General features: G+C 44.8%; 1 pseudogene across 1 annotated transcript; it reads right to left on the bottom strand.

The window, feature by feature from the left end:
- Nucleotides 1-108: 108 nt before the first annotated feature.
- Nucleotides 109-16,478, bottom strand: LOC148454340 (uncharacterized; annotated as a pseudogene). Its single transcript, XR_015874814.1, has 5 exons — nucleotides 16,316-16,478; nucleotides 8,815-8,974; nucleotides 7,975-8,166; nucleotides 6,914-7,037; nucleotides 109-1,744 (listed from the first exon to the last, which is right to left on the bottom strand). The product of XR_015874814.1 is annotated as an uncharacterized LOC148454340 (transcript).
- Between the last annotated feature and the right edge of the window lie 1,965 nt (nucleotides 16,479-18,443).

The following is an 18,443-nucleotide window of genomic DNA, read 5'->3' as shown; positions in this document are numbered from 1 at the left end:
AGTTAACAAATTGATAACTGTAACTCCTGCATTCTTTTGTGTCATTTGGGAGCAGCAAATCCAAAAACCGCACTCCGCCATACAAAGTGACTTGTATTGTGGAGTGCAGTGACAGTGCATAGGAGTAATGATAAAAATGGAAGAATACATAAACTAGAACAGTAATACATAGACACAGTAGTGCATTTAACTAGCAAACATTTATATAGCAAAAAAGCTCGGGGAGGAGAGGTCAATGAAGAGTGTGTGGCAGGAGAAACACTTTCCATTTCCAAACACAAAACGTTCATGAATTAGCTTTGTACTAATAACATTTTATTTCTGCCTGAAACATTGCCCTCATTCAGGAACCAAAAACAATTTCTCCCATCTGTGAGTATTTTTGATGTTTATAAATATTAGCTATGAATGTATAAGATTTCCCACACTCAGAACATGGAAATGGCTTCTCACCAGTGTGGCTCCTCTGATGGGTAACAACATTGCTTTTAAAACATTTACTGCACTCAGAACACGTAAAAGGCTTCTCCTCTGTGTGAAGTCTTCGATGATTATTAAGAGTTGCTCCGTGTGTAAAACCTTTCCCACACTCAGTGCACAGAAAAAAAAAACTCACCGGTGTGAGTTCTCAGATGATTGACAAGAGGTGATTTGCGTGTAAAACATTTCCTGCATTAAGAACAAGGAAAAGAACTGTCGTCTATGTGAAGTCTTCGATGGTTATGTAGAGTGGATATAGATGTGAAACATTTCCCACGCTCAGAACAGGAGTATGGTTTCCCACCCGTGTGAGTTCTCTAATGGACAGGAACATTTGATTTCTGTTGAAAACATTTCCTGCACTCAGAACATGAAAATGGCTTCCCAATTGTGCGATTCTTCTGATGATGAACGAGACCTGATTTCCATGTAAAACATTTCCCACACTTAGAACATGAAAATGGCTTCTCACCTGTGTGACGTCTCTGATGCTCAAGAACCTTTGATCTCTGTTTAAACCATTTCCCGCACTCAGAACATCTAAAGGGCTTCTCACCTGTGTGACTTCTCTGATGTCTAACAAGATATGGTTTGCTTTTAAAACATTTCCCACACTCAGAACACGAAAACGGCTTCTCCTCTGTGTGAAGTCTTCGATGAATGTTAAGAGATTGTCTGTGTGTAAAACATTTCCCACACTCCAAGCACACATATGGCTTCTCATCCGTGTGAGATCTCTGATGACTGACAAGAGCAGATTTGCGTACAAAACATTTCCCACACTCAGAACACGAAAAAGGCTTGTCGTCCAAGTGACGCCTTCGATGATCAACAAGAGTGGATTTCCTGGTAAAACATTTTCCGCAATCAGAACAGGAGAATGGCTTCTCACCACTGTGCGCTCTCTGATGGGCAAGATAATTTGATCTCTTGTTAAAACATTTCCCACACTCAGAACATGGAAATTGCTTCTTCCCTGTGTGAGTTGGCTGGGGTCTGATATATTCTGTACTCTGTGCAATGTGTTCTTCTCCTATTGAACCTCTATGAGCTGTGCTATGTGTAACAGTGTTTGAGCTTTCAGGAGAACACTCCTCATGCACAGAGGGACCAGATGATGTATCTGCACTGTGCAGTACTGGGTGTATATTTGGGGTAATGGGGTTTTCTCCTGGGGAATCTCGTGTGATGTCATTATCTTCTGTTTCACAGACTGCAGGGAAAATTAGATGTTCCTCCGAGGGATTCCCACTATTGGGTCCATCTGTAGGAAAAAAGTTAATAAAAACAGCAAATTATAACGTACCGATAATTTTGTTTCTTCTAAATACTTCATGGCAGCTATTACTCTGAGATCACATGCCTTTCCCCTAGTATTAGACAGGAAATTTTTTCCCTACAGGGTTCGCCACTTTGGGTATATAGGTCCCCTCCCCCTATCCCTCCTCAGTCTTTTGAGTGTCTCCTCACCTTTTAGGGAAAAAACACATTAGGGAGGTTAATTTATAGGCTGCCATGAAGTATTTCTAAGAAACAAAATTATCAGTAAATTAGAATTTGCTGTTTTCTTCATCCTACTTCATGGCAGCCATTACTCTGAGATATACCAAAGCATTATATATATATATATATATATTAAATTAAATTAGGGATGTGCAGGTTCGGACTTTCCCGCCAAAAATCGGGTCTCAGAAAAAGCCAAAACGTCATCTTTCATGGACAAACATCATCTTTCATGGACTTTTGTCCAGGAATGATGATGTTTATCCATGAAAGATGACGTTTTGCCTCTTTCTGAGACCCGATTTTTGGCGGGAAAAATCAGAACTTGGCGGCAATATCCAAACTAATCCGAGCCTGCACATCCCTAATATTATATATGAGGGGAAAAAATAGTCAACAGCAACATATCATGCTTAAATGACTGAATTTATCCAAGCCACTGCCCCACGGAGAACATGAACTATAAAAAGGGCTTCTGACACATCCAAAGCATAATGCCTTGAGAAGGTATGAACAGATGACCAGGTAGCTGCTGCACGGATGTCTTTCACCGATACTTCAGCCTTCTTTGCCCATGAAGTCGCCATTGCCCTGGTCGAGTGTGCCTTCAAATTCTTTGGACCTTTATGCCCATTTTCTTTATACACAAATGTAATCAATTGTTTGATCCATAATGCGATGGTCTGTTTCATGGGTGCACCACCTTTCCTTACACCTGTGTGCAGGACAAACCGATGTTTAGTTTTCCAAAATTCTTTCATTCTGTCTAGACAGAAATCCCCCGCACTAACATATACAGTCTCTGTTCTTTCTCATTTTTTGGTTGCAGAAAAAATGAAAGCAAAGTAATTTCTTGGTTTAGATGAATTGTTGATAGCACTTTTGGCAAGAAACATGGATTTGTCCTGAGGACAATCTTATCTGGTAGGATATTTAAAGAAGGCTCTTCTGCCCATAATGCTTGAAGTTTACCAATTCTTCTTGCTGAAGTGATAGTGGTTAGGAAGACCACTTTCCAAGTCAGTAGCTTTATCAGAATTTCATGTAATGGTTTGAACAGAGTTACCATTAATGCATTCAGTATAAGGCTCAAATCCTACGGGGCTAAGGCCGAACTCACTTTAGGTCGTATTCTTTTCATTGCTTGGCAGAACATTTTTACAAGATTCTTCTCTGATAATCTTACATCCAATAAAATACTTAATGCTGCTATTTGTGCCTTAATGGTTGAAGTTGCCAGACCAAAATATAAATGTTTTCCAAATTCTATAATAGATATCCAAATATGCTCTCTTTATTGCTTGCATAAGAAATTGTACCACTTGTTCAAACAATCCCTTCTGTCTTAGTAGTTCCCATTCAATTGTCACACCGTTAAATGAAGACTTTGAAGATTCGGATGTAACAACAGCCCTTGATGTAACAGACCTGGCATGACTGGCAAGGTCCAATAGATCTTCCACTGCCATTCTCACTACTGTCGGGAACCACTTTTTTTTGGTCAAAAAGGAAGCACTATTATCACCTCTACTCATTTTTCTTTGATCTTTTTTTAGTATATGAGAAGTCATTGGAAATGGTGGGAACACATATCCCAGTTTGAACTTCCATGGTAGAGAGAAAGAGTCCATTCCGCTTGTTTGCGGTATGTGGTATCTGGAGATAAAGCGTGGTACCTTTGTGTTCTGATGAGTCGCCTTCAGACCTATCTGTGGATGACCAAACCTCATCACTCTACTCTGGAAAACCTAGGCATTCAGTTCCCATTCTCCTGGTAGCACTTTGTGTCTGCTGAGGATATCTGCAACGACATTGTCCTTCCCTGGTACATGAATGGCTGACAGAAAACAGAGATGTTCTTCTGCCCATTTCAGAATTGACACTTCTTCCATTAGGACTCAACTTCTGTTACCACCTTGACGATTCAGATATGCCACTAATGCTAGATCGTCTGAAAATACCTTCAGATGTTTCCCTTTTAAGTGATCTTGGAAAACCTTTATAGCATTCCAAATCGCCCACATCTCCTTCTGATTTGGGGACATCAACCTTTCTTTGGCATTCCAGATTCCTTGTAGATTTGTGCCAATAGCTGTGCTCCCCATCCATCGAACTTGAGTCGGTAGTTAGAACCAAATACTGGGTTTCTGACAATGATGTTGTTCTGGAGTTTATTTTTGTACTTATCTACCAACTTAGAGAATCTCTTGCGTCTTGATGTATATTTATCAAAAAAATATAGAGGAAACCCTTTCCTGCTGTACTGAAATAGGCTCCACTGTAACTTTCTCAGTCTCCACCTTGCTTACAGCATTATATCTATGGTAGATGACATCATTCCCAATAGGCTTAGCCCTAGACGTAACAGTATTCTGCTAAGCCAGTTTTCTGATCTTTGCACATCTCTCTCCTGACAGTGCTATATTGTTTTTTCGAGTGTCTATCTGCACACCTAGAAATTGTATGCTGTGACAGGATTAGATGACTATATTCCCAATTTATTATCCAGCTGTGATACTGCTGAAACTTTATGGTTCTGTGCACGGCTTCTCTCACTATTTCTCTTGAACTTCTGGCAATTAGTAGATCATCTAGAAATGGCCATACTGCTATACCTTGTGTTCTCAGGCAAGAAATAATTTAACGGCACCTTTGTAAATGTTCTTGGAGACTTAGCCAAACTGAAAGGTAGGCAAGTACATTGGAGATGTTATCCTTGAATGCAGCTTCTTAGAAACTTTCGATATTTGCTGCATACCTGAATGTGAAAATAGGCATCCTTTAGCTCTACTGATAGGAAATTGTTTTGTCTTATACATATCAAAATGGATATCAGGGTTTCCATATTAAATTGTTTTACTCTCACACATTTGTTCAATTGTCTGAGATCCAAAATGGTTCAGAATCCTCCTGTAGCATTTTCTACCAAAACAAATCATTCTCCTCTTCCGACCAAGAGACAACTTCCACAGCTTTCGAGCGGATCAATTTTCCTTTGCTCGCTTCTAAAACTTTGACCTCCAAAGCTGACCCTGGAACCCTTGATTTCACAAATTTGTGTTTCTAAAAACTCTATCCTGTATCTCTGTGACACTACTTCCAGAACCCAACAGTTTCTAACAGACTTCTTCCACTGACTGGTGAATTCCAGAAGTCTACCCCCTTCAGGCACGTGTCGGGATCCTGTAGTAGTCATGGTCTCCGATTGCCTCTCCTGTAGGATTGGCGAAAGTATTGTCTCGTCATCCCTGAAAAGTATCTGCCACTGTTTTGCCACCCAGCTTTATAACTTCTGGCTCTTTTATACTGCTGCTTCGCAGATGGCATAGGATACCTACTTCGTTTATCCTGAGATAATTTTTAGAGATGTGCAGGCTCGGATTAGTTTGGATATTCCCGCCAAAAATTGTGTCTCAGAAAGAGGCAAAACATCATCTTTCATGGACAAATGTCCAAGAAAGATGAGGCTTGTCCATGAAAGATGACGTTTTACCTCTTTCTGAGACCCAATTGTTGGCGGGAAAAATCTGAATTTGGCGGAAAAATCCGAACTAATCCGAGCCTGCACATCTCTAGTAATTTTACAGAATTGCTTCCCGTCATTTTTAATAAAATTGTTTCCAATTTTTTTGAATGTATATCGGCTGCCCAAGAGCGCAGCCATCAAGCTCTTCTTGACTTCACACCTGCCTTCAAAGATTCTGCAGAGAACTATCATATCAAGCGAAGCTTCGCACAGATATTCAATAGCTTTACTCATAATAGAAATACTCCTCTGTATATAATTCCTTGAAATTTTGTCTTCTAGATCCGGATACATACAAGTTGCACGTAGTCTCAAGGTTCTGGATACTGACGCTACGGCGATACCAGACTTCAGGGACACTGCTACCGAGCTATGCAATTTCTTTAAAGAGCTTTCAATTCTTTCATCCGTGCTCCATCCTCCAAAAGGATAGTAGTTTCCGAAACAACCTCAGCAACAGCTGCATCACCTTTAGGAATAGTACACCAGGACAAGAATTCTCCATCCTTCAGAGGATACATCCTATCGATTCTTTTAACAGACGTTTATCAACACTTTGCCATTCTTTATTAATAATCTATAAAAGGAGGTTAAGTCCCCAAAACAACAAACTTCCTAAACTCTCTCTAACTAAGAGACAGGTAAAAGACTGAGGAGGGATTGGGGGAGGGGACCTCTATACCCAAAGTGGGCGGACCCTATAGGGAAAAAAGCTTCCTAATACTAGGGGAAAGGGATGTAATCTCAGAGTAATGGCTGCCATGAAGTAGGAAGAAGAAAAAAAATTACAATAATTACTACACAAAGGTCTCCGCAATCTAACATCCAATTAGTAAAGTGAAGATGTTTCATAGTACAATTTATGATTCACAGACTTTTTAAACTATCCTGTATTTATAGCAGCTTATTAATATATAATACTTGCTAGGGTCTGTCCCGTCTCCAACATGCATGCACAATGGGAGCCGGGCCGCATGTACCAAGGCTCTGTCTGTTAGGGAGACGGGACAGAGTCTAGCAGGAGAGGAAGGGGATAAGGATCTGAGCAGCCGGAATGTGGTTCCCCAAACGGTTGACACAAAGGTGGGGACTCAGCAAACAATTATCTTGAATATCATTGAAAAAAAAAAGCTCAAGACCACTTTTCCTCTCTACTAAACTGCACAGATGGCAGTACACATTCATGCGTGAAGCATTTTCCTGGCAGCTGCCAACACCAGATTTGTCCATCAGACTGCCACATGGTGGAGCGTGATTAGTCACTCCAGAGAATGAGTTTCTGCTGCTCCCAAGACCAATAGTGGTGACCTATCACCCAAGGAAAACGTTGGCATAGAGCATGGTGATCTGAGGATCTAAGTATTAGCTGCACAATCTCCTTTATAATATATGAGGGTCTCTTACCCAGTGATGTAAGCGGCTGGTGATTCTCCATCATCGCCTCCCTGTACAGACCCCTGTGTCCTTCTATATACTCCCACTCCTCCATGGAGAAATAGACAGTGACATCCTCACTCCTTATAGGGACCTGACACACACAATGATACAGTCATCACCCAGACACATCCCCTGGTGTTACTGTATAATGTCCCATTCCCAGCAGTCACCTCTCCAGTCATCACCCAGACACATCCCCTGGTGTTACTGTATAATGTCCCATTCCCAGCAGTCACCTCTCCAGTCATCACCCAGACACATCCCCTGGTGTTACTGTATAATGCCCCATTCCCAGCAGTCACCTCTCCAGTCATCACCCAGACACATCCCCTGGTGTTACTGTATAATGTCCCATTCCCAGCAGTCACCTCTCCAGTCATCACCCAGACACATCCCCTGGTGTTACTGTATAATGCCCCATTCCCAGCAGTCACCTCTCCAGTCATCACCCAGACACATCCCCTGGTGTTACTGTATAATGTCCCATTCCCAGCAGTCACCTCTCCAGACATCACCCAGACACATCCCCTGGTGTTACTGTATAATGTCCCATTCCCAGCAGTCACCTCTCCAGTCATCACCCAGACACATCCCCTGGTGTTACTGTATAATGTCCCATTCCCAGCAGTCACCTCTCCAGTCATCACCCAGACACATCCCCTGGTGTTACTGTATAATGTCCCATTCCCAGCAGTCACCTCTCCAGTCATCACCCAGACACATCCCCTGGTGTTACTGTATAATGTCCCATTCCCAGCAGTCACCTCTCCAGTCATCACCCAGACACATCCCCTGGTGTTACTGTATAATGTCCCATTCCCAGCAGTCACCTCTCCAGTCATCACCCAGACACATCCCCTGGTGTTACTGTATAATGTCCCATTCCCAGCAATCACCTCTCCAGTCATCACCCAGACACATCCCCTGGTGTTACTGTATAATGTCCCATTCCCAGCAGTCACCTCTCCAGTCATCACCCAGATACATCCCCTGGTGTTACTGTATAATGTCCCATTCCCAGCAGTCACCTCTCCAGTCAGCAGCTGAATGATCTTGTTGGTGAGTTCCAGGATCTTCTGGTCATTGTGTCTCTTATGTATCAGTGAGTGAGGTGGAGGCATCGTGGTGAGGCTCTGGGACCTGCTCAGTTCTCCTGACACATGGGGATGTCTGCAGGGTGACCCATACTCCCCAGATGTCTTCTTCACTACTGTGTAATCCTGTATATTGAGAGACATTAACATATAAATGTGGCTAGATTGTGACTTTCCTAAAATCACCCATCTCTCCAGTAATGTCTCTGTATAAGTAATAGAGATAATAGTGATGTCACTGTGACACTCCCAGACTCCCTCACCTCCCCAGTCAGGTCCCTGTGTTAGTAATAGAGATAATAGTGATGTCACTGTGACACTCCCAGACTCCATCACCTCCCCAGTCAGGTCCCTGTGTTAGTAATAGAGATAATAGTGATGTCACTGTGACACTCCCAGACTCCCTCACCTCCCCAGTCAGGTCCCTGTGTTAGTAATAGAGATAAGAGTGATGTCACTGTGACACTCCCAGTCCCCCTCACCTCCCCAGTCAGGTCCCTGTGTTAGTAATAGAGATAAGAGTGATGTCACTGTGACACTCCCAGACTCCATCACCTCCCCAGTCAGGTCCCTGTGTTAGTAATAGAGATAAGAGTGATGTCACTGTGACACTCCCAGACTCCCTCACCTCCCCAGTCAGGTCCCCGTGTTAGTAATAGAGATAATAGTGATGTCACTGTGACACTCCCAGACTCCATCACCTCTCCAGTCAGGTCCCTGTGTTAGTAATAGAGATAATAGTGATGTCACTGTGACACTCCCAGACTCCCTCACCTCCCCAGTCAGCAGGTAGATGATATTCAGGGTGAAATTTAATATCCTCTCAGTCATGTGGCTCCTGTCCTTGTCCGGTGAATCCATGACTTATACAGGACAGATGTCACCGTTACGTGATTGTTAGTAGAGACGCCCCGGTTCCTCACAGCTCAGCTACCTAGGAATAAATATAATTATTATAAACACCACAGAGTACACATGTAACACACAATTTTGCATACAAGTTCACTTTTCGCACTCTTCAAGCTTTAGAGCTGAACGCACACATTAATGCGATTCACAGTCGCAGGCATCGCTGTTGTATCGCCATATCTATTACTTACATTCTTGTTTCTCCGTTAATCCAGTCCCCACTTATTTCCTGACGTAGTTACTGTTTGGTTGGATGTGCTGCTGCCAAACTTGCGCAGAGTTTAAATTGACAAAAAAAAAAAGTTATTGTGTGGCAACGCACCGAGGAGTGAGATCTTTCCAATATAAAAAGAGGAATTTTTTTGTACCTACCGTAAAATCAATTCCCCTGGGTCCATCTGGTGATTACTGCAGATTGTGGGTTTAGAGGGGAGGCTGAGGGAGTAGCACTAAAAAATATAATGTATTGGAGCTGAAACTTCATCCCACGTCCTCAAGTTATTTATCTAACAAAGCCTAAAGAGAACACAACGTGCAACAGGCACAACCAACACAACAACCAACTAAAAAAGCAATGCAGTGTCCCCAAGATCGATTTAGAGGAACTGATTTTACTATAAGAACAAAAAAAATCCTCATTCCTCTTATGTCCTATCTAGGGACACTGTAGACTGTGGGTCTTCCCAAACCAAGCCTCGTGAGGGGGGTCATGCACCGGCCTAGCAGTGCAGAAAACCTTATGCCCAAAACTGGTATCTATAGCCACAAACATATAGGAAGCAATAACATTTGGTGAAGATGTGCACAGAGGACCAAGAAGCCGCCCTGCACAGCTTTTCAACCAAGACACCCAGTCACGCCGCCCAAGAGGCACTCACAGTCTGAGTAGAATGTGCTTGAATAGGTTCAGGCACAGGCTTACCCAAAGATAAGTCTGCTAAGTAGCAGTAGTGATCAAGCGAGGACTGTTTTGAGGCAGGCCAGCCCCACTGGAGAGTGTCATAGAAGACTAAGAGACTGTAGGACTTCCGAACCAACGCAGTCCTATCCACATAAAACTTCAACATCCGGACAACATCCAAGAAGGGGAGAGGGCTAACAAAATCAGAAGGACGACCAGCAGAGTCAGAAGATCCACATACAATGCCCTCCACTGCCAGTCTAGTGCAATGAATAGAACACAGGCCTTCTCCCTCTTCATGCGGTGGATCACTTACAGCAGCATGGAGATGGGTGGGAACAGGTAGTCCAGATAAATAGACCACTGGTGGTCAGAGTGTCCACTAATGCCAAGTGAGGATCCTTAGCCTGCACACAGTAACATGGTAGCTTTCTGTTCAGTTTGGAGCCAGTCGTCTGGAGGGACCTTGCAATGACTGAGAATGTCGGTTTCCCAAATGTCCATACTCGGAATGAGTACGGCAGAAATGTCTGGAACACCGTATGATTCTGGCAGTCTCTGCCATGGCCTAAAGACTACTGAACAGGAAAGGCTTGCAACGCAGAATCCACTGAGCCAGAGACAAGACATTCCAAGGCAGCCCAAAGTTCTAGCATACTGATGGACAGAGAGGACTAGGACCTGGAACACCAGGTTACCGCACCCCAGCCCAAGAAACTGGCATCTGTCGTGACCATTGCCAATCCCAGATCAAGAATTGACAACCCTTGCACAGGTTGGGGGAGTGAGGCCAATACACCAAGGACTGGTCGCAAGTGACAGACGGAATAACTGTATGTCCAGGCGAGGATCTGATTTCTTCCAATGCCACAGGTTATGACGCTGAAGAGAGCCCAGGTATGGCAACGAGCAAAGGGGACCCATTGAAGACAGCTACCATCTTCCCAAGAAACTGTATACACCGCAGTTTGGAAAACCCGGTGCGGGTGCGAAACAGACCGCAGCAAAGATTGCAGGGCCAGAATCTTGTCTTCTGGAAGTAAGACACGCCGACACGACTTGTCGAACAGAGGGCCTGATTCAGACCCGCTCGCTAAGATGCATACTCTCACTGCTGCCGATGGTATGCAGTGTATACATTGTGCGCATGTGCATACCTTAGCGAAAGTTCACAATGCATTCGCTCGCTGCACATAGACAGCCCAGCAGAGTGAGCGACAGGGGAAGCCGTTTGTAAGTGGTAACAGGGGCTGGCCATTAAAAACGGGGGAGTGGAGGTGCAAACACAGGCGTGCCTGAGCATCTCAGCGGCGGTTTACAGGTGTACGTAATTGTAAGACAGCATCATAGTACACGTCACCTGGCTTGTTTTTAAACTGAAGTTCTCGCAGTGCTTGCGGCTCGGTATGGTCAACTTCAAGCGCTGCGATAGCATCCGATGTTACCCGATGTACCGATGGTTGCATACACTTCCTGGACATGATGTGTACAAGTCTTAAAACAGGTCGGTGGGTGTCTGCATACACAGGGCCTGATTCAGACTCGTACGCGAGCGCTGAGCACTCGCAAGCGGGTCGATGGTGCCCTAGTGCGCATGCGCACGACGGAGGGAGCTCCGTCGTGCGCATGCGCGAGACCCGAATAACGACGGGGTAGCCGTCGTTATGGGTCTCGCACCAATGGGGGCGTGCTGTCGATGGTGAGTGACAGCACGCCCCCTTTGGTGGGTGTGCCGGGGGCGTGGCTGCCAGACGGAGGCGTTCCCATGGGAACGCCTACCGTCTGGGTCCGGCCCCACTGACATCACTAGTGATGTCAGTGGGAGTGATTTTGGCTCTGATAGAGCCAAAATCACTCCAGGGCTTGCGGTCACCGAGACCCTACCGCAAGGGTCTCGTCGCAAGCCCGATGGTCGCGATGGTCTTGACCATTGCGACCATCATCATGGACGCTCGCATAAGCCCACTGTGTGTTCTGTTTGCTCTCTAAGAAATACTGGACGTGCTAAAGCATTGCTGTGTGCATACACATCGTTCGAGCGGCTCTGAATTAGGCCCAGAAGCCCCAGGAATACCATCCTTTGGACTGGAACCAGATTGAATTTAGAAAAGTTGAGAATCCAATCGTGTTACTCCAAGGTCGACAACACCAGCTGCAGATGACGGCTGAGCAGTGTCACGGAAGACGCCTTGAACAACAAGTTGTCCAAGAAATGACAGTGATCCCCTTGTTTAATAACAGGGCCATGACCTTGGTGTAGACCAAATGGCAGGGCCCGACACTCGAAATAGAGGGACCCAATAGCAAACTGAAGAAGCTCATGGTCCTGTTCCCAGAGGGGAAAATGATAGGCATCTTTGATGACAAGTGATGCGAGGAATTCCTCCCCATCCATGGAAACTATGAAGGAACGCAAATAATCCACCTTGAATTTCTGCATCCGTAGGTGAGGATTTAGCCATTTCAGGTTTAGAATGGGATAAAAACATCCAGCCAGTTGCTGCACCAGAAAATAATTTGAGTAAAACCCTGTAACCCTGGTTGATGTGTAGGAACCAATACCACCCACTTCTGAGGCCAGGGGAGAGTGCACCGCTCACAGCGAGGTAACCTGCCTGACACGGTTCTGTGAGGTGACAAAGAACCGGCACAGTCCACAAAATCCAGAATATACACACAACACAGGATACCTCAGATGTCCTGGAACAGGAGCAGACTGGCACCTATCCCCAAGGACCTGGCCATCTGCACTGCATGCCATGGCCATACAGCCTTGGAAATGACTGGCCATGTGCCCCCCCAAGGATCCCCTGGTGGACAGAGGGCAGGCGTATTCAGGGAGCTTGGAGGGGGCTGTGGCGGTTGAGACAGACGCCGGCGGTTGGCACTGACCTAACACCTGCTACCCAAAGCCTGATCCCAGAAGAGGTTTCAGGCATCCAATATAGGGAAAAAATTATTAGAGCTAAAACCAAAATCTCCTACCTAGAATCTACATGCCTCTCCATAAAAAAAACAAAAATTCTGGCTAGCTGGAGGACATGGGAGGGCTTAGAGGGGAGGGGCGGGGGTTAAACTCCAATAGTTTAACTATTTAGTGCATACTACTCAGCCTCCCCCACAATCTGCAATGTCCCCCAGATAGGACGACAGAGAAATTTTATTAGTTCAGGTCTGCTTTTTAAGGATTATGCACTGAGGTTACAGATAATAGATTACATATCATTAAAACATTTGTTATTATATCGAGAAATAAATATTTGATCAATAACATGAACACTGAGCTTTTATTCGGTGGAGGCTCCTGTTATTTGCCTCACTGTGCAAGGAATGCTGCTCCATCTGCTTATTAAGTCATTTTCATCCATATTGTTGCTGTTATTGTACACTTCTACTTATTAAAGGATGATTGCGGGATATCGTGGAAAGGGCGTTTTCAGTGACTATCAGCAAATATTAAAAATATCAGGGATTTAAGAAAGAGCAGCCGCAGCAGATATCTCAGCGTTTCCTCCATTTTCCGTCTGCACAGCAGCTGTCTATGGGCGATGCTATGCTGTAGGATTTACCAAGTTTTGCTTTCCAGAGCTTGGCCTATAGGCTACTATATAGTATATTTTAGTGGAGAGCAACACTTACAATCGTTCTCCATCAGCTAACAGTACAAGGGATGAATTTGGACGCTATTCCTCTGTTTCCAGCTTTTCGCCACAACGGTCTCTTATCGAAGCCCGTGTTCCAGGTAAGAGTATAATGCTAAATTCCAGGGAAAATATACAGTTTCGTTTTGCAAGTGTAGGCAAAAATGATTGATGACATCCGCATTAAAAATGTGTATTGCGATAAATATGGCCCTCAGCCTCACATGGTTACAACTGTAGACTCACATGTAACAATTAGACATTGTATTACATAGGTAGCATACATGTAGCTGGATTAGTTCTGTGATTATTGTGCCGATTACATATATGGTGCTCAGTAACCACAGAGGTGTCAGTTTCCTCCATTGTCCCCTTTCCTAATGTGCTACATTGTATCATTTCCTTGTTACTAGTTTATTATTAGCTGTTAGGCTTTGTTATGACTGACACATATAGTGCAACATACATGGTCATGATCTCACTATAGTTATCACTGTTACTAGTGTATTATTGGCTGTTAGGCTTTGTTATAATGACTGACACATATAGTGCAACATACATGGTCATGATCTCCCTATAGTTATCACTGTTACTAGTGTTTTATTGGCTGTTAGGCTTTGTTATAATGACTGACACATATAGGGCCGTATTAAATTTGGAGTGAAAAGCCGTTCTCAGCTAAACGTTTTCACTGATGACGTCATTCCACTTTTCCCTGTATTCAATTTGGCCGACTTTTCGCCGGTGCGAAAAGTCAATGCATCCGACCCGGCGAAAAAGTATCACTTAGGAATAGGTGGCGAGAAAAAGTGCAGAATTGGGGTTTTGGGGTGCAGACTTCCAAAAACCTCCCTGCATCCCTTGGACAGTCCCCTAAAGGTGATCTGTGTCAAAAAAATTTTTAAAAAGTACCTTAGAAGGCCCCAAAAATGTACTTTAGTTTTGGGGGCGAAAAAAAAACAAAGTTGGGGGACAAACCTCTACACTAGCAAAATAGACTCGGGGGGGGGGGGTCCCCAAGTATGCCCCAGGGTTTTTTTTTATTGCAGGCGGTTGACGCAGGTGAATTTTTTACGTTTTATCAAAATTCACATTAGCCACTTAAAAATATGCTAGCACCCATTTTCATGTACCCCAAATTTGATCGGACTACTTATTTTGTAAAATATAACTTCCTAAATGCTATTCTTCACCACCGTCTTAAAAACGCAAAACAGCAACTATCGAGACCATTTAAAGACCCCACATACCTTTAGCAGGGCTATTCGGGGGTCCCCAAAGTTACCCCCCATGTCAGAGCATCTTTTGGGGGGTGCCAGACTGATTTCCCCAAAAATAACAGGACTTTTTAGCTGATTACGAATTCGTCGGGGTCCCGTTTTTCGACAATTTCAAATTGAATACGGGAATACGCGGGCACGCCACCCACTTTTCGCTCCAAATTGAATACAGGCCAGAGTGTAACATACATGGTCATGATCTCCCTATAGCTATCACCGATCACTGACACACTTGGTAACAGTCTTACAGTGACAGTACAGTTAGTAACGGTCTCTGGGCCACATTCAGACATGCGCTGCTGAAAGCAGATACCTGATATTTGGGAATCTGCGCCGGACCCATCCTGTGTGCCCTGTGTGGGGCATGTCAGTGGAGGGAAGAGGCCAGAATCTCAGTCGGCCTACGGATATTTCCTGGCCTCTTTTGGACATATGCGATGGCCGGCCTGTGTTACCCCATGGTCACTCAGCCGGCCAAAGATCACGCAGATTATCCGATGCTGCGTCCGTGGAGGCAGCTCGGATCAATAATGCATGCAGAAGGCATGACGTATCCTGCTGCATTACCATAATAGCAAGGAGGGAATAGCAAAGCTGCTTGTGTGCATTTAGCACCAGCTACAGTGCGTCAGACACAATCAGTGTGGCATAAAGGGGCACACAGTGGCATATATGGGTCAGGGGCCAATAGTAATTGTTATACACAACATTCATGGTTAGCGCTGCTGACATTGTCATATCAGGGCTGTACAAATAAGTATTAGTGGGTGGCCGCTTGCAGGACTGTATTATGGTTGGAATTGGCAGTGCGGCTTAGCGTTATACGGACACGTTAATTACTACACACTTGTGCCCTACATGTCCCACGTGCTGATCACTACACAGTCACGCGTACCTCACGATGATCGCTGCATGCAGGTAACACGTACCACACGCTGGTCACTATACACAGGTCACACGTACCACACGCTGATCACTATACACAGGTCACACGTACCACACGCTGATCACTATACACAGGTCACACGTACCGCACGCTGATCACTATACACAGGTCACCCATATCTCATGATGATCACTATACACAGGTCACACGTACCGCACGCTGATCACTATACACAGATCACCCGTATCTCACGCTGATCACTATACACAGGTCACCCGTATCTCACGCTGATCGCTGCACACAGGTCACACGTACCGCACGCTGATCACTATACACAGGTCACACGTACCGCACGCTTATCACTATACACAGGTCACATGTACCACACGCTGATCACTATACACAGGTCACACATAACACACAATGATCAACGCACAGGTCACACGTACCACACGCTGATCACTATACACAGGTCACACGTACCACACACTGATCACTATACACAGGTCACACGTAACACACACTGATCAACGCACAGGTCACACGTACCACACGCTGATCACTATACACAGGTCACACGTACCACACACTGATCACTATACACAGGTCACACGTACCACACGCTGATCACTATACACAGGTCACATTGGTACTACACCTGTTAATACTGAGCTCCTAAATCCAGGTGATGGGGTCTCTCTCAGGGTCGTAAGTAAAGCTGTCTGTGTACATTTGCTATCAGACATGTAGGAGGACCTAAATCTAAACACTAGTGGTAGGATCTAGCATCAACCAAAATAAAACACCTAATCCGGCTCAGATTTCGGACATTTTCCTGAAGACCATCAGTCACTGTGAAACATAAGTGGTCTTACACAAAATGGCGCCTGCACAGGAGACATCACGTGACCAACATTTTCTCTTTTGCTGCATTTATTGTATAAGACGTCTGTGTGGCTGCTGATTGGCTGTTATGAGAATACAATATTACCCATGATCCTCTCCTGCTGGTGATGTGTGTAATGTATCTGTGTTGTGGTCAGTGTCTGTCTGATCTCTACACCAGGGGGCAGGTGACCTGTGGCACTCCATCTGCTGAGGAACTACACATCCCAGCATGCTCTATAACAGCAGTAGTGTGGCAGGGCATGCTGGGATGTGTAGTTCCCCAGCAGCTGGGCTGGCTTCCCCTGGTGTAATAACAGGAGCTATGTGACAGAGATAGGATGTGATAAGAGGTCTCTGTGTTATACACAGCTGTCACCTAAGCTGCCATCATATATGTTATCATTGGGAATGTTCCTGTTAGTGAGTACAGAGCAGCCCCACAGTACAGCACATCTCATGCATGTATGTATGTGTTATGTGCTGCAGCTCTCGCTGTCTCTCTCTCTTATTATAGGTTATTATGTAGTAACGCAGAGACACAAACTTTCCTGTTGGCAAAGGCCCGTAATTCAATTTAATTCGTACCCGTGATACTTTTTCGCCTCCCGGACTTTTCCCCTACTTTGCGTGTTTTGCAGGCGGAAAAGTATCGCGCGCGTCCCCGCGTATCCCCGTACTCAATTTGAAAGGATGCAAAAACGGGACCCAGCGAAACTGAAACAAGCGAAAAGTCCTGTCAGATTTGGGGAAATCAGCCTGATACCCCCCAAAAGATGCTCTGACATGGGGGTTCACTATGGTACCCCCCGATTTGGATTGCTGAAGGTATTTGGTGTTTTTAAAACGGGCTCAATAGCTGCTAAATAACGTTTTTGCATAAGTGGTGAAGAATAGTATTTTGGAGGTTTTTTCGCTGGATATAACTTATCCCAGCAAATTTTGGGTACTTGAAAATGGGGGGCAGCATATTTTAAAGTTGCTAATGTAAAGTTTAAAAAACGTGAATAATCCACCTGCCGCAAACACCCGCAATAAAAAAAAACACCTGGGGCATACTTGGGGACCTCCCTGGAGTCTAGTTTGCTAGTTTTTAACTGTGTCCCCCAACTTTTTTTTTTTTCGCCCCCAAAATTAAAGTAAATTTTTGGGGTGTTCTTAAGTCATTGTAATTACATTTTGGACGCAGTTTACCTTTGGGGGACTGACTGAAGGCTGCACAGGGGTTCCCGCAACGTTGCACGCCAAAACCCCAATTCTGCACTTTTTTTCGCCTGCTATTCATAAGTGAAACTTTTTCGTCTATTATATTGCATTGACTTTCCGCCTAGGCGGAAAGTCTTTTAAATTGAATACGGCGATACTTTTCTGCCTGGCAAAATTACGTCATCGGCAAAACTTTTTCGCCGATTTCGGCTTTTTGCTCCAAATTGAATACGGCCCCAAGTGGTAAAACAAACCGGCATCACTGCGGCACATAAAGGAGTCTGCCCGCCTCCTGCCCGATATGCGACCAGCACAATGGTGCACACTAGATCCTCTTCCCCCTGAGGGCAGGCATGGGGGCGGAGCCTCTGAGAGCAGGTGATAGGCGGGGTCACCCGGGCAGCGACTGGTTGTGAGAGGAGAGCACAGCATGCATATAATCTTATGCTCCATGGTGTCCGTGCGCTCTGTGGGAGGCTCTGCGGCTGGCAGGAGGCAGCGCGACAGTGGTATAGATATGGGTTAGCTTGTTTTTTGTAGGGGTGTGCATCGGCCACTTTTCGTGTTTTGGATCTGGATCTTTCTTTGTGTTTTGGATCTGGCTTGGTTTTGCCAAAACCACCCTTCTGTGTTTTGGGTTCTGGGTTTTGTGTTTTGGATCTGTATTTTTTGGGAAAAAGCATAAAAACAGTTAA

This window comes from Taudactylus pleione, unplaced genomic scaffold (genome assembly GCF_031769625.1).
Source record: "Taudactylus pleione unplaced genomic scaffold, aTauple2 ptg001003l, whole genome shotgun sequence".
NCBI lineage: Eukaryota > Metazoa > Chordata > Amphibia > Anura > Myobatrachidae > Taudactylus > Taudactylus pleione.
Note: the sequence above shows the minus strand (reverse complement) of the source record. Positions and strands in the feature narration are given on the sequence as shown.